Source organism: Ceratotherium simum, chromosome 35 (genome assembly GCF_057802395.1).
Source record: "Ceratotherium simum simum isolate JZ-2026a chromosome 35, ASM5780239v1, whole genome shotgun sequence".
NCBI classification, from domain to species: domain Eukaryota; kingdom Metazoa; phylum Chordata; class Mammalia; order Perissodactyla; family Rhinocerotidae; genus Ceratotherium; species Ceratotherium simum.
Window position 1 is genome coordinate 2,922,802 of NC_141934.1, and position 14,830 is coordinate 2,937,631.

The window sequence follows — 14,830 nt, forward strand, 5'->3', positions numbered from 1 at the left end:
TCCCGGGCGCGCACCGACGCACTGCTTCTCCGGCCATGCTGAGCCCGCATCCCACATACAGCAACTAGAAGGATGTGCAACTATGACATACAACTATCTACTGGGGCTTTGGCGGAAAAAATGAGGAGGACTGGCAATAGATGTTAGCTCAGAGCCAGTCTTCCTCAGCAAAAAGTGGATTAGCACAGATGTTAGCTCAGGGCTGATCTTCCTCACACAAAAAAAAAAATGATCAAAGACTTAAATGTAAGAGCTGAAACTATAAAACTCCTAGAAGAAAGCACAGGGAGAAAGCTTCACACGACATTGAATTTGGCAATGACTTCTTAAATATGACTCCAAAAGCACATGCAACAAAGGAAAAAAACAGACAAAGTGGACTTCATAAAAGCTAAAAACTTCTGTGCATCAAAAGACACTGTCAACAGAGTAAAAAGGCAACCCATAGAATGGGGGGAGAAATTTGCAAATTATGTATCTGATAAGGGATTAATATCCAGGATATATAGAGAACTCCTAAAACTCAGCAATAAAAAAACAAACCAATTCAAACAACAACCCAATTCAAAAATGGGCAAAGGATTTGAACAGAAATGTTTCCAAAGAAGACAAACAAATAACCAATAAGGAGCTGAGAAGATGCTCACCACTGCTAATCATTAGGACAACGCTAACCAAAATCACCATGGGATACCACCTCACATGCATGAGGATGGCTATAGTCAAAACACAGGAAATAACGAGCATTACTGAGGATGTGGAGAAACTGGAACCCTTGTGCACTGATGGAAGGAATGTAAAATGGTGCAGCCACTGTGGAAAACAGTATTGTGGTTCCTCAAAAAATTAAACAGAATTACCAGATGATTCAGCAATTCCACTTCCGGGTATATACCCCACAGAAACTGAAAGTAGGGTCTCGAAGACATATTTGCGTATCCATGTTCATAGCAGCACTATTTTCAATAGCCAAGGTGTGGAAGCGACCCAAGTGTCCATCAACAGATGAATGGAAAAACAAAATGTGGTCTATCCATACAATGGAATATTATTTGGCCTTAAAAAGGAAGGAAATTCTGACACATGCGACAATGTGGATGAACCTTGAAGACACTACGCTAAGTGAAATAAGTCAGTCATAAAAAGACAAATACTGTGTGATTCCACTTATCTAGGTACCTAGAGGAGTCAAATTCATAGAGACAGAAAGTCCAGTGGTGGTTGCCAGGGGCTGGGAGGAGGTGGAAATGAGGAATTGTTGTTTAATGGGTACAGAGTTTCAGTTTCACAAGATGAAAAAGTTCTGGAGGTTCATTACAACCATGAGAATATACTTAACACTACTCAACTGTATACTTTAAAACACTTAAGAGGGTAAATTTTATGTTACGTGTATTTTACCATAATTCCAAAAACATTTCTTAATTAAAAAAAAGAGCATCATGGGCCGGCCGGGTGGTGTAGCGGTTGGGTTCACATGCTCCGCTTCAGTGGCCTGGGGTTCACAGGTTCAGATCCTGGGTGCAGACCTAGGCACCACTTATCAAGACATGCTGTGGCGACATCCCATATAAAGTAGAGGAAGATGGGCACAGATGTTAGCCCAGGGCCAAGGTTCCTCACAATAAAAAAAAAAGAGCATCAGTGTTCCAGTCCAGGAAACAACCCTCCGGTTCTCCCTGTAAGCCCAGGTCTTGGTCACCTGCCCTCCCCCTGGGCTGGCAGAGCCCAGAGCCCACATTAGCTGTGAGCCAGGGGAAGCACCAGGACCTCCTTCTGTGAACAGGGTGATGATTCCAGCTGCCCGGCCTCCCGGTGCTGCTGTGACAATGACATGGAAGCCTCAAAAAGCACAGCAACCCACACGCCACAAGTTATGTACAAGGTAGGAGGGACAGAATCCCCTCCTATCCACATTCCAGGTGTCAACAAGCAATGCGCCTGGTTACCAACTCAGCCCCAGAGTCCAGGGTCAGAACGGGCCAAATTCCTCTGAGCCATGCTGGGAAGAGACAGGCAGGCCTGGGAGGCGGCCAGTGGTGCGCTGAGGGAGGGAGCCAGCCCAAGCCTGAGGCAGAGTCTGGAGCCCGCACATGGCAGACAAGGGGCCCTGCCATCTCCTGTTTGGATCCCCTGACATGGAAGGGCTGGGGGCTGCCTGCCGACCAAGGTGAAGGCTTCAAGGGCCCTCTCTGCTCAGCATCATAAGAATGCTGCTGGGGCAGGGTTTACACCCACACGAGGGTGATCACAGGAAACATCTCCATCGACAGGGGAGTGGGTCAGAGAGGCGGGGTGGGGTGGGGAGAGCATTTACACGGATCCACTGGAAACTAAAAGACTAGGCAGCAATTACATCACCATGAGAAAAACAAAACCAAACCCTGTGGAGAGGGAATCCTGGGATGAAAAACACTGCCCATGACATATAGGTTAGACAGGTGGGTAAATTTCTTCCGTCTCTGTTTCCTCAACGTCACAGCAGGGAAACACTAACAATTTAGAACCATCCCCAGGCCTCTGCCCCATGGGGTGGAAGGTGGCTGAGCTGTTTATTTTGAAATGGAAGCAGAGAAGAGCTGCCTCGGCTCTCACCTGGAGCAGAGTTTCTGACCTCCAGATCTCGTGGGAGGCAGGGTCTGATAAGAGATGTGTCACTTCAGGAGGCAGGTGTGCTGGAGGCCGTAGGAAGCAAAAGGCATGGCTGGCGTCCTGAGGGAGACACAGAAACAGGCCTGAGGTAGGGGCTCCTGCTGGCATAACCAGGGGCGACCTGGACATCAAAGTCAATGACAGCAGTAATAATTACAGCCTGTTGAATCACACAACGACCCCCAAGTTCATGTTGATATACACAAATAAATAAACGAGAAAAGTCTTCCTTACCACAGAGTGCCCACTAATAAATGCAAGAATGATAGAATCAGAAAATCGTCACTTGGCAACCAACCTATTAGCAACTGTTCTGGCCGAGGATCATCAATGGATGCTAACACTAGTGATAACTGCACAGTCTCAGTATATTTTCCCACTAAAGCCCCTTTGTTAATTAATTTAGACACAGAGTACTTATTTAACTTTACAGCAGGAAAACCTGGACAACACCCCTTAGCCCAGTGATCAAGCTAATGTCCCCAGTGATGGGCTACAGACACCCTGGGCCACGGCTCCCCTTCCAACAATGCACAACCTGGGCCTAATCCCGAGGAAACACCCGAGAACACACACCCAGGCTACACACTTTATATGCGTCAAGGTCAGGAAAGACTGAGGGACTGTTCCAGACTGATGGGGACTAGAGAAACAACTGCACGCAGCGAGTGACCCTGCACTGGGTCCCAGCCGGGCATTTCACAGTAGTCTGGTAGCCCAAGTGGGTCTGAGGATCAGATGGTGGCCTGGTAGCAATACTAACCCCCTGATTTGGATAGAAGTGCTGTGATTATAAAGCCCACTGCACTCGCTTTTAGGAAATACACTCTGAAATGTTAAGAGGTTATGGGGCATCACGTCCATAACTTACTCCACTGGCCCAGAAAGAAATCTATGCAGATAAACAGAGAGAGGACGAAACAGTTCGGAAATCTGGGTGAAGGTCACTGAAAGTTCTTTACGTTGTGTGTAGCAGCTTTTCTGTAAGTCTGAAATTATGTTAAAACAAGCAAACAAAATCCGGTCCAGAAACCACTTGGCAGCTGAAGTCTGCCTTGGAGAGGGAGGGAACCTGGCCCCCCAACTCCTCCTTCTCGGCCGCAGCATCATCAATGCCTGGGCAGCCTCTACCCACTTCTGTGCCACCCCCACTCTCCTCCTGTCAATTCCCTTTCCTTGGGGACGTCTGTCCACACGGGAATTTGGGGTGATGGCATGGCACGTGCCAGCAGAGGTGGGGTGGGCAGCACCTGTGGGAAAGGGCCTGCCTGCAGCCTCCCAGGGAGGCGGTGGGCCAGCGAGGTTGAGGAGGGGTCAGAGGAGCACAGGCAGCGGCTGCCGGGGCAGGAGGTTGTTCTGGGGAGAGCTGGCCCAGAGGCCCCAGGTTTAGGGCTTGGCAAGGCCCTGGTTCACTCTCAGGCCGAGGCCGCACAGTCCCATCATGCACAGTCCAGCCCCAGCCCCGCCTGCTCACTGGCACAAAAGACTCTTCACCCCAGGGCCTCTGGTTCAGGCCAAGACCCGGTCCTGGAGCCCACACAGATGCCGACTCTTCTCAGTTGTCCACGGGTCGACCTTCTGCAGCCTGCCCACAAGTCCTTTCTCTCCAGAACCATCCACCCAGCGGCATCAATCAGCTCTCAGCTTTGTGTCCCCGGCCACCCTGCTCATTGCCTCCGTGTGGGGCTTGGGTGCTGCAAGTGGTGAGGGCTGCTCCAGGCAGAACACAGCCCGTTCCCACACCAGAGCCAGGCCTCGTGAATGCGACCACCGGACCCGACTGCGCGCGGATGGCCCCTGAAAACCAAAACATAGAGGCCTCCCTCACCCCGCCCTCCAGTCTATGCTAGGGCAGCTGACGTTGGGGAATCTCAGGTATAAGAAAAATCAGGGAGCTCTAGACACAGAGTGGCACCACGGTCCCCATAAGCAATGCCCACTGACTGGGCCACTGCCTTGCAGAAGGGCCAGGCCTTAACAGCTAATAGCAGGCACTGGCCAAGAGCCTTACTTGGGAGCTGGTGAGGGGCTGGGTCCCCCCGGACTAGACGAGAGTCAGGGGAGCACGCTGCCTTCTGTAGGCAACAACCATGACAGATACCTGTCCACAAGGATGAAAAAGGTACAGTCTGAAGTACGAACTTGCAGGGCCCCAGGGAGTGGCTGGAAAATGAAACTCACATTAGCGTGTGGCTCTGGGGCCGCCCCAGGCCGCTGACCCCAGCAACTGCAGGCTTGACTCATAACACTGGGAAGCCCTGGGACGTGGACTGCGTCCCTGAGGCCGGCCCACGAGCAGCCAGGACAATGCTAGAAAAGCTCCCACCACAGAGGGCCTGACTAGACCCCTCAGTCCTGCCGGCAAGTGAACCCTCGGGCACCTCCACCCTGCCCCCATGCCCAGCAATCACCTTCTGTGGGAAGCGCCCAGAGAGAATCGGCCATCAGCCGTCTCATTCTCACATTGGACTCCCAAGCCTGTGAGATTGAGTTTTGCCCTCTTTTGCCAGAATCCAGAATAATAAACGTCAGAGAGAGAGAGTTGAGTTAAACCACAAAACTGGCAGATGAACTCTTTACCATCAGTCTGCAGTCTGGCACTTTCACGAGACAGACTGTGCTCACAAGTCCAAATCAGCTGAAGAAAAATGAATCCAAACGTAGATACATCAGCAGCAAAATGGAATCTTCCACCCAGCTTGGGCATTGATGGGGACAGCCAAAACGGGTTACAGAACAAAGGGAGGGTCTGGAAGGATTAGTTCTGCTATGTGGAGTGAGGGTGTGAGCCCCCGGTGTGGCCTCTTGATCCTCGCTCCAGGTTAGAGTGAGGGCGGTCTCTGGCTCATGGCTCTTTCACAGGGGAGTAGAGGGCTGGTCCTGTAGGCCAGAGGATGGTGACGCCCGGCTTGGACTCAGCAGGCACTAGACATTAGTGCCCTCCAGGACTAATCCCTCCACAGACCCAGGGCCCCCAAGACCATGGCCTGTTTCTGGTCTGCTGGCTGTGCAGCCCCCTCTCCACCCTCCAGTGCTGGGGCATGTAGGAAGCAGGTGATTCAGTCAGAGGGCCGGGTTCATGTCCTACTCCTGCTCCTCCTACCTGCGTGACCTTGAGGAAGCCCCAAGGCTCCGTTTCCCCATCTGTGAAGGGGGCATAGCGGGACCTGGCCACATACCTCTAAGGGTTGGTGCAGAGCTCCCGCTGAGAAGACCACACAGACAAGTGCTTTGTGCAACTGGCGATGGAGGATGGAGACCCAGAGTGAGCCCTGCTTTCCCCGCAGACCGAGAGGCATCTCTGTCTGGTTCCCAAAATGGCAGGGCACCCTGGGCTGTGGGTGCTTGTAATGTGGTTTCCCAGAGGCCATCCAGAGCCTCCCCACGGCCTCAGTGAAGTCCTTGTCCTCGTATTTCTCTGTCCTCCCCGCTGTCAACTGGTGTTCACCCAGGGGTCGTTTAAAAAGTAACAAGCCTGTGTCCCGCCTGGACCAATTCAGTCAGCATCTCCAGAGGAGGGCTCAGACACTGGTGTGTTTTTAAAGCTGCACAGGTGATTGTAATGTTCTAACGTGGGCCAGGCTGTGAGCCCTGTGCTGGGCTCGCATGCACCCCCGACATCTCCCAGATGTCAGGCCTGCTCACGCTGACTGAGCGAGCCTGCAGGCTGTTCTGTCTCAGTCCCCTGACCCCATCCCCAGAAATGGGCTCAGGCAGTGACGTGTCTGGCCGACTGACAGCTCTTTGTCCCAGGCCCTCAGGCCTTCGTGCTGCCCAGGGGTCTCTAGTACTGGCTTTCTCTCCCCCGGGCCCCCCAGAGCTAGTGCGGGGAGGAGGCAGACTGAGCGAGTTCGAAGTTTTCCAAAAGTTGATGGCTGGAATCGCACGAACCCACCGTGGTAGCACTGGTTATTTCAGCTAATCAGAAGCTCAGCTGGGCAGTTATTTGTAGTTTTGATGAATAAAAATGGGAAAGCCATAATCATTACTTAATAAGTAGGCCTTGGTAGGCCAGAGATTTTAAAATGATAGGTCCGATGGGCTGGGAGATCACAGTGGGAGTCCCGGGGGTGAGAGCACCCCTCTATCCAGCTCTTTGCTGTGTGAGTATGTGAAATATTTAGCCAGCGCCCCAGGGTCCCCCAGAACCTGCTGGACTGGCCTGACCCGGTGGTGCCCCGGCGTTGTCTGCAGGCAGCCTTCAGTCATTTACCAGGAGGAGAGAATGCTGAGACCCTTGCACATGGGACAGCAGGCCCCCCAGCCAAGATCTACCTCCTTGGCACCCCCCCATTCCACCTCCGCCCTGGCCAGGCCTTTTCTTATGGGGCAGTCATCTCTTTCCTCCCTTTGATGTCTCCCTCCGAATACTTCGGCACACCCCAGCCAAACTGATTTTTTAAAGCATCATTTTGCACATGTCACCACTCTCCTTAAAACCAACCTTCAGGGGCTTTTCTGCACTTAAACCCCCATTTCAGCCCATCTGGTTTAACCCTCTGAGCAAGCCACATGGCGTTCATGCCACCCTCTGCCCAGATGCCCTCTCCACTCACTCCCAGCTTCTCTCAACTCATTGTATGCTGTTCTCATGTTTTGAAATATGCACTTTCTTTCTCCTCTGCCTCCTCTACCCCCCAACTCCTTTCTTCCTTTTGACAATTGATGTCACATGGGGATTAAGATCCCCTTTCTGAAGGGTGGACAGTCTCACATAGCCATGGTAAGACCAGGTACGGTTCTCTCTCGGAAGTGGGAGCAGAACCTGGTTCCTTCTGTTCCACTTTACTGTTTACTATGTACTTGTAAGTGCTTTCGTTTTATTTAGGGTCTCAAACAGTGTAACATTATAAGAGATCGTCCTAGTAACATTCTAATTGTCCTTGAATTTAGTTGTTGGCTGTTTGTTTTGTTTTGTTGTCTTAAATTTTTTTCTTTGTGGTAGATGTTGAGTGTCATAAAGCTCCAAGTCTTGATTTTGTTTACTAATTGAATTGCTTTGCCAAAGTATGTGTATTCTGCTCTTTTCTTTCTTTTTTTTTTTTTTTTTGGCTTAATACTTTACATTTCTAAGATTAATTATTTAGATATAATCATATTTTTAATATTTCTAGTGAATGTAGATACTTTGGTCTATGATTTTTTCTTAGAGCTTTTTCTGCACTCTGTAAGTTTGACATGTGGTATTTTTTATTATTGTATTAAGAATTTCCTTTTGGCCCAAGTGTTATTAGTATTATTATTTTTATATTTCCAAGTGGTGAATGCTTAGGCTGTTGTTGATGTTACTTATTGTACGTGGTGTCAGCATTTCTAAGTGTCCATAGAACTTCTCTGGGCCTGAATATATTACCAGTTTTTATAGAGCATTTGTGTTCTCTCAAGAAATGTGTTTTTACTCTATCAGTTCTATTTGTTAACTTAGTTTTTAAATTAATTTATCCAAATCCATACTTGATCTAACTTTTGTTTACTTCAGAGCTCTTCACCTGGGTCCATGGACTGCTTAGGAGTCGTGTACGTGCAGGGGTTTGGAGGCTGCGGCCTCCTAGGGAGTGAACACAGTTGTGTGGGTTTGTGCATAGATGTTCTGGGAGGGGTCTGGGGCATTCACCACATTTTGGAAGGGCTCTGTGACCCCAAAATAGTTAAGACCCATTTACCTGATCTAATTGTAGTCTGATTTTGGGTATTTTTTTCTTTACATATTTCTATTTCACTTTAATTTCTGTTTCTCTTTTATGTATGTTGTTGCTAAGTTAGTCATGCAGTTATCGCAAATCCTTTTTGAGAAGAAGGCAAGGTATAAATTATTAAAAGTAGGGACCATGATATTTGGGGCATATATATTTAATAGTGATATATTGAAAACTGTGCCTTTTAGTGCCCTCTTTGCCTCTTTTAGTGTTTCTAGCTTAAACTTCTCTTTTCCAAAAATCATAATTGAAACCCCTGGCTTTTTTTGCATTTGCATTTGCATGAGAGTTTATGTAGCTCAGCATTTTATTTTTTAAATTTGTGTATATATTTTGCTATATGTCTGTAACTTATAAACAGCAAATTGTTGGAGTTTGTTTTCTGATTCTTTCTGTAATTCTTTTTCTTATGTGAGAAGTTCTGTCATTAGCATTATTGTTTAGAGTAAGGCATAATTTATTTTCATCTTAATATTTTAATATATATTATATTAACTCATTTAACTCAAAAAGGCCATGCTCATTTCCCCCCCATCTCTGTGAGTTATTAACCACGTGTGGGTCATCATTTCTGGGTAGACTAGAGGTCTGCCATTGTGTGCACCTGCTCCTTCCTGTCTCCCTCCCTCAGTGCCAGGCTCTGTCCTGAGCTCACTCTTCATGTCACAGCCTCTGGCTTCAGTGTCCTTGTCTATAACATGGAACAATGATGCCACCTCACAGCCCTGTGGGGCTCAGAGGAGTAAGGAATGCAAACCTGCATGGCAAACTGAGGGCAAAGATGATTATTACACTATTTGTATTTTGAAATATTTCTTTAATTTTCTATTCTTGTTACTCCCAAAGTTCTTTCAACACAACTTAGAACATTACATTGTGCTTTACGTTTTAGAAAACACTGCTAGATGTAGGAATGAATTAGCCATCACAGATCATCCCACCCTCCCTGAGTGAACCCACAGTCATCTGAAGAGAGGTAGGGACATCTCATAGCCTCCCTCCCCATCACCTGTTGTCCCAGGTTGGTCCCCATGGCGGGGAGGGGGGAAGCACTATCACAGCTGCAAACACTCAAGAAGATGGTCACTTCTGGCCACTCCTGTTGCAAGTAGGGAAACTGAGGCCAATGACTTACCAAAAGTGTGGTAATTTAGTTTCAGATCTACCCAGCAGCTGTGGGGAAGGACAATTCTGGATGATATGCTGGAGCCCTGGCCAGCTGTTGCTGGGACTTCTCAGAGGCAGCAAGTGGTTTAGTCACCGCAGGCCAAGGTGAAAACCAAATGCCCTCAGTCCACTCAGAGTTGCTCAGCTCTTGGGGACAAAAGGACATTCACCAACATCACACAAGGTGGATATGTCTGCCAGAATGCCGATGCATTGATTTACTGGGGGTGGGGAAAGAGAAATCCCTTTCTTGTGGGAGAACCCCATCTTCAGTATCTAATTACCCAGGAAACCAAATCCAAAGGCAGCCTGGTGAGTGTGGAATTGGAGTGTCGTGAGATGGACCATCCCTCCTGCACCACTGGCCATGCACTTGCCTAGTCATCAGGTGCTGGTGGGGGCATGTGCTGAAGACCCTCCAATGATTGTTGCCTCACCCCGTCTGCCTCTGCGCATAGCTGTCAATCACCCAGCCTTCCACTGCTGCCTCCTCCTCCGGAGGGGGGGGGGGGATTCTCCGCCCACTGAGGTCTAGAGCGCCCTCTGGTGGCGACCTGCAGGCATCTGAGAGGCTCTTAGGACATCTCCCCAAACCAAGGGTCTTGTCAGCTTTCAATGCCTGCTTCCCTTTGCCACCACCCCCAGCCAGGCTAGCTCTTCTTCCCCCTACAGATACCCAGGAGCACCTGTTGCTCCCCTCCAGGTCTCACTTAGGTCTTCCAGCTCCTGGAATCCCTGAAACAAGAAAGGAGGTCATATGCCGCCAAGCAGTAATGTGCTCCCTCTGTAATCCTCATGTCATCTCATCCCCCGGAAAAGGGAGCAGACCTCGTGTGCTTCTGGATGGGTCTTCTCCCAGCACCACATGCACACTCAAAAGTGAAGAGCTGTCCTGGGCTCATAGTAGGGGTGGCAAGGGGGCACAATTCCCCTCTTGGAGGCTGGGGGGCTTTATCTAGACTTGTAAATAAGGCCCGAAGCCTCTCCCTCCTGTTGGCGCCCATCCCCGAGTTCCCCCATGTGGGCATCCCTCTCTGCCCATCTTCCTTTCTCCCTGACTGAGCCGTGGAGGGGAGGGACCTGCAGGTTTCACTGGCCACCACGTCACCCACCGGGCTGCAGAGTAGGCCCTCCACCAGCGTTTGCTGTGTGAACAAGTGACTTTCTCCTGCCTGTTCTGCGTATCGGTGATGCTTCTCAGCCCTCTTTCTAGCGCCTGTTCTTGTTTCCACACTCGCTGATCTCAAGCCTGGAATTAGGTGCCACCTCCTCCTCTGCCTTATTCACCAATCCCCCCACGTCCTGCCCTTAATATCGCTCGATGCCACCTCCTCCGCTCACCTGATTGCTCCTGCCTGGGGCTGCTGCCTCCGTCGCCGCGTGCACTGTCCACTGCATAGCGCTCCCTGGCCTCCCACCTCCGGCCTGACTTCCCCTTCCGCCTTTCTCCCCTCAGCAGCCAGAATGATCCTTCTAATCTGCAGTCTGATGGGGCTGCTCCCTTCCTCAGACGACCCCATTGGTTTCCATGTAAGCCTGGGTCAAGGCCAGCCCACAGGCCCGTCCTGATGTGACATCACCCCTGCCCAGGCCCTCCATGCTCTAGCCACACTCAGCTCCTGTGTTCCTGAACTTGCCTTCCTCTGGCAGGAAGGGCATCCCTCAGGGGACACCCCTCTCCCACTCACAGAAAGAGCATGGGCTGAAGAGGGGGAGGTCTCCTCCAGGGTTAGCTATGCTGACAAGGCCCGGCGCCCACCACACCGCTCCCCTGCCCTGTGCTGTGTTCTGGTGTTAGGTGCAGTTGCACCAGGGAAGAAGGCCAAGTTCAGGGTCGGGGCCAGCCCTTGGATTAGTGGAGAAGAGAGAGACGGCCCAAGATCGGTGACTGCTGTCTTCTTATGTCTTCCTGTTATGCTTTTACAGCATCTTAACACCTGGCATATTCATATATCTGAGCTGTTTAGCTCTCTCTATTTGACGTGGTTGGATCCTAGCCTTAGAGATATACGTACGAAGTTAGAAGGAGTGTGGTATGTCGACATAAATGTCTTCAGGTACGTTTGAAAACTTGGAAGAAAACGCGAGGTGTGCAGCACGATGTGCAAAGCCCCCAGGGTCCCGCTGGCCCCCTCTCCTGCCCCAACCTCATTTCCTTGGATCCACCACACAAGCCTCCTTGCTGTTCCTGCAACTCGTCAGGCACACCCCATCCCAGGGCCTTTGCATTTGCTGTTCCTCCTGCTGGGAGAACTCCTGCCCAGGCACCTCCCCGGCTGGTCCCCTCGCTGCATTCAGGGGTGGCCTCTCTTGACCATTAGTGTAAACCAACAGCTGTCACTCTCTCCCCGCTTGACCCCTTCCTTTTCCTAAAGAACTCATCACACCACATGTCACAGCATAACGTGCTGTTTGTCGTGGCCCGTGTCATACACTGGAACTTGGCTCGAGGACCTGGTCCCTGAGGCCCCGGCCGTGTCCGCAGGGCCTCAAGCAGTGCTGGGCTTCGGAGCTGATCAGCGGCTACGTGTGGAATGAATGGTGCTCGGTTTCTTCTGGGGAAGGAGGGAGCGCACGGGACGGGGGGAGGGGGGCACAAGGGGAGGCTAGCGTGACCCGTGGTTTTTCTTCTCTTTGTAAAAGTGTCTGAGCTAGTTGGCCACAGGTTAGTGTTTGTCGCTTCTGTGTGGCGGGCGTATCGAGCCTGTGTCAGTGTTCTTGGCATTTTTGTGTGTCTGTAAAGCCCAGTCCCCTCCCCTCCCGACACCCTGCCATCAAGCACTAAGGAGACCCATTTGGGGGACTCTCTGGTCTGGAAATTTCTCTCCTCCAGGGTGCATTCTTCCCTACTGGGGGGCTGCGCACCCTGTGTGTGAGGGTGTGGGGTACAAGACCCCCCAGCTCCTCTGCCCCAGCCCCTTCTCTGGGACGGGGCTGGGCCTCTGGACTCTGGCAGGGCCCTGCGAGCTGGAATGAACTGGAATCTGAGCACCCAGGCCACGTGGGAGGGGGTGAGAGCACTGGCCCCAGAGTCGGGGGCCAGGGCTCCACCACTTACCTGCTGTGTGACCTTGTCCAGGTCACATCGCCCCTGTGAAAGGAGAGAGTGGTCTTCCCAGACCTGTGAACACTCCTGGGGTTACTCCTGGTGTGACTGTGACCATTTAGAGACCAGACAACAACGGCCACTAGAGGGCACTGTCGACTGCAGCATCCGTGTGTGCACCTGTGTGAGTGTGAGCGTGACTGTGTGTGAGTTGTGTGTGCATGTGGGCGTGTGAATGTGTGTGCAGGGGGCACTGGACAGGGACACTCGGGATATGTTGACCAGGAATGCAGCTGGGCCACCTCCATGTGGCCCATGGAGGACAGCCAGGTGAGGGTGGTGACGTCCCTGTGCAGGTGACACCCCTGTGAGGCGCGTGGTGACCACCTGGCTGGGCTCCCGGCCACTTGGCCGTCGTGCTCCCGGGTCAGCTCTGACAGGCCCGAGCCCCAGTCCCCAGGCGTGGACCTGAGGCCCCTTGGACTAGGAGCGGGGCCTGGCCTGTCAGAGGGACCTGGGTCTGGGGGTGAATGTGGGGTGTGGGGCAGTGGCCTCGCTCTGCTCCCCGAGGCCTGAAGGAGGGGTGGCAGGAGGGGACGGCTTCTCCTCTGGACGCTGTGTATCCTTCATGTTCACGACAAATAAGCGCCAGCTGGGCCAGGATGTGCTCGAACGTGCTTCAGCTCCACTGCCCAGAAGCAATGCTGAGTCACAGGGCTAGAGCCAGGCTGAGAGGGGGCTCCCTTGGGCCGAGGGCACATGAGCGCCATGTGTAGTGGGGAGGACTGGGCCTTGAGTCTGGCAGCTGGGCTCACAGTGAGACCCGGGGCAAGTCCTTTGCCCCCTGTGGGCCTGTTTCTCCTGTGTAAACTGAGTGGGTAGGACACACTCTCTATTGCCCCTTCTGGGCTACCCCAGTGACCCTCCCAACCCCCATCTGGCTCCTGGGGCAGCCGAACTGGGCAGCCATGACCCCTATGGGCCTGACAGCCCAGGCTCTGAGACCAGGGCCATGATGGGGGTGAGCAGGCCCTGCTTTTGGAGGTGCTGGGGCTGGAGGTCTCCCCTCCAAACGCCCCCATCAAAGGCAGCTGCCAGACTGGGGTCTTTGGCCTCAGAAACTGAGGGGCTAGGTGTTATCCGGGGCAGAGGGGGCCAAATCCCCTCCCTGGGCCCTGACTGGGGGGACAACCCACAGGGCATCTCATGTCCTCCCACAGCCCCACACGTGCAGACCCCACAGACCCCAGCCCGCAGCCCACTGACCTGGGACCACATCCCCAGCCCCCACTCCCAGAGCTCACACCCTCCAAGTGCCCCAGAGCAGCCAGAGGCCGAGCTCCGAGCCCTGAGCCTTCTCCCCAGGGGGCTCGGTGCTGCCGGGAAGAGACACAGAGCAACTGTGGGGGTAGCGTCCAAGGTCTCCCTGAGGAGGGGGCTTCCCACCTGGATCAGGCCACGTTGTGCTGCTCCAGGGAGCCGGGAAGAGGCCTCGGGGCCCCTCTCTGCCCCCTGCCTCAGAGCAGAGCTGGGGTCAAGATGGGCCAGGTGGGAGGGCAGTGTCCACCGGCTCCTCTCCGTCCGTGCCTGTGCTGTCCCTTCCTTAGGATCCACAGGTCCTTCCAGCTCTGAGTGGTTGGGGGGGCACTGTGTGCTGCCTTTCTGGAAGTCAGTCTGTAACACACTTCCAGAGCCTTAGTCAAGCACGACCTTTGACCCCTTCCAAACCTAAGTCAGTGGTGGGACCCGTGCAAAGGGATGGAGGCCAGGGGAGTTGGCTGCGTGGTGGGTCCTGCGGTGGGACAGGGAGGGGTTGCCTGAGTGTCGTTAGAGCCGCACGTTCACGAGTGTGATGATGAATGAGATGACAAGTGTGATGCGTGCCCAGGTTACCTACACCTGCATGGGTATGCTGTTCAGTGACAACAGGAAGAACTCTGCCTCTCTGCTGATCTTTTCTCTCTCTCTCTCTCTCTCTCTCTCTATCACCTATCATCTATCATCTATCTATCTCTCATCTCTCATCTATCATCTATCTGTTGTCTATGTGAAAGGCAAGGTCAAGTCTGGAAGGACACACACTAGGCACAACCAGCACTGATCTCCAGGCTGTGCTGGAAACTTTTCTTCTTTAGACTTTTTTTCTGTTTTATTTTGTGTGTGTGAGAGGAAGATTGGCCCTGAGCTAACATTCGTTGCCAGTCTTCCTCTTTTTGCTGAAGATTAGCCCTGAACTAAGGTCTGTGCCCATCATCCTCTATTTTGTATA

The 14,830-nt window shown here is 52.2% G+C and overlaps 2 pseudogenes; one reads left to right on the top strand and one right to left on the bottom strand.

Moving 5' to 3' along the window:
* The window catches only part of LOC101387609 (cationic amino acid transporter 4-like), a 351,414-nt pseudogene that overhangs the window by 248,612 nt on the left and 87,972 nt on the right, over positions 1-14,830 (top strand).
* Positions 1-14,830, bottom strand: part of LOC101395905 (sphingomyelin phosphodiesterase 4-like) — a 55,161-nt pseudogene that overhangs the window by 10,959 nt on the left and 29,372 nt on the right.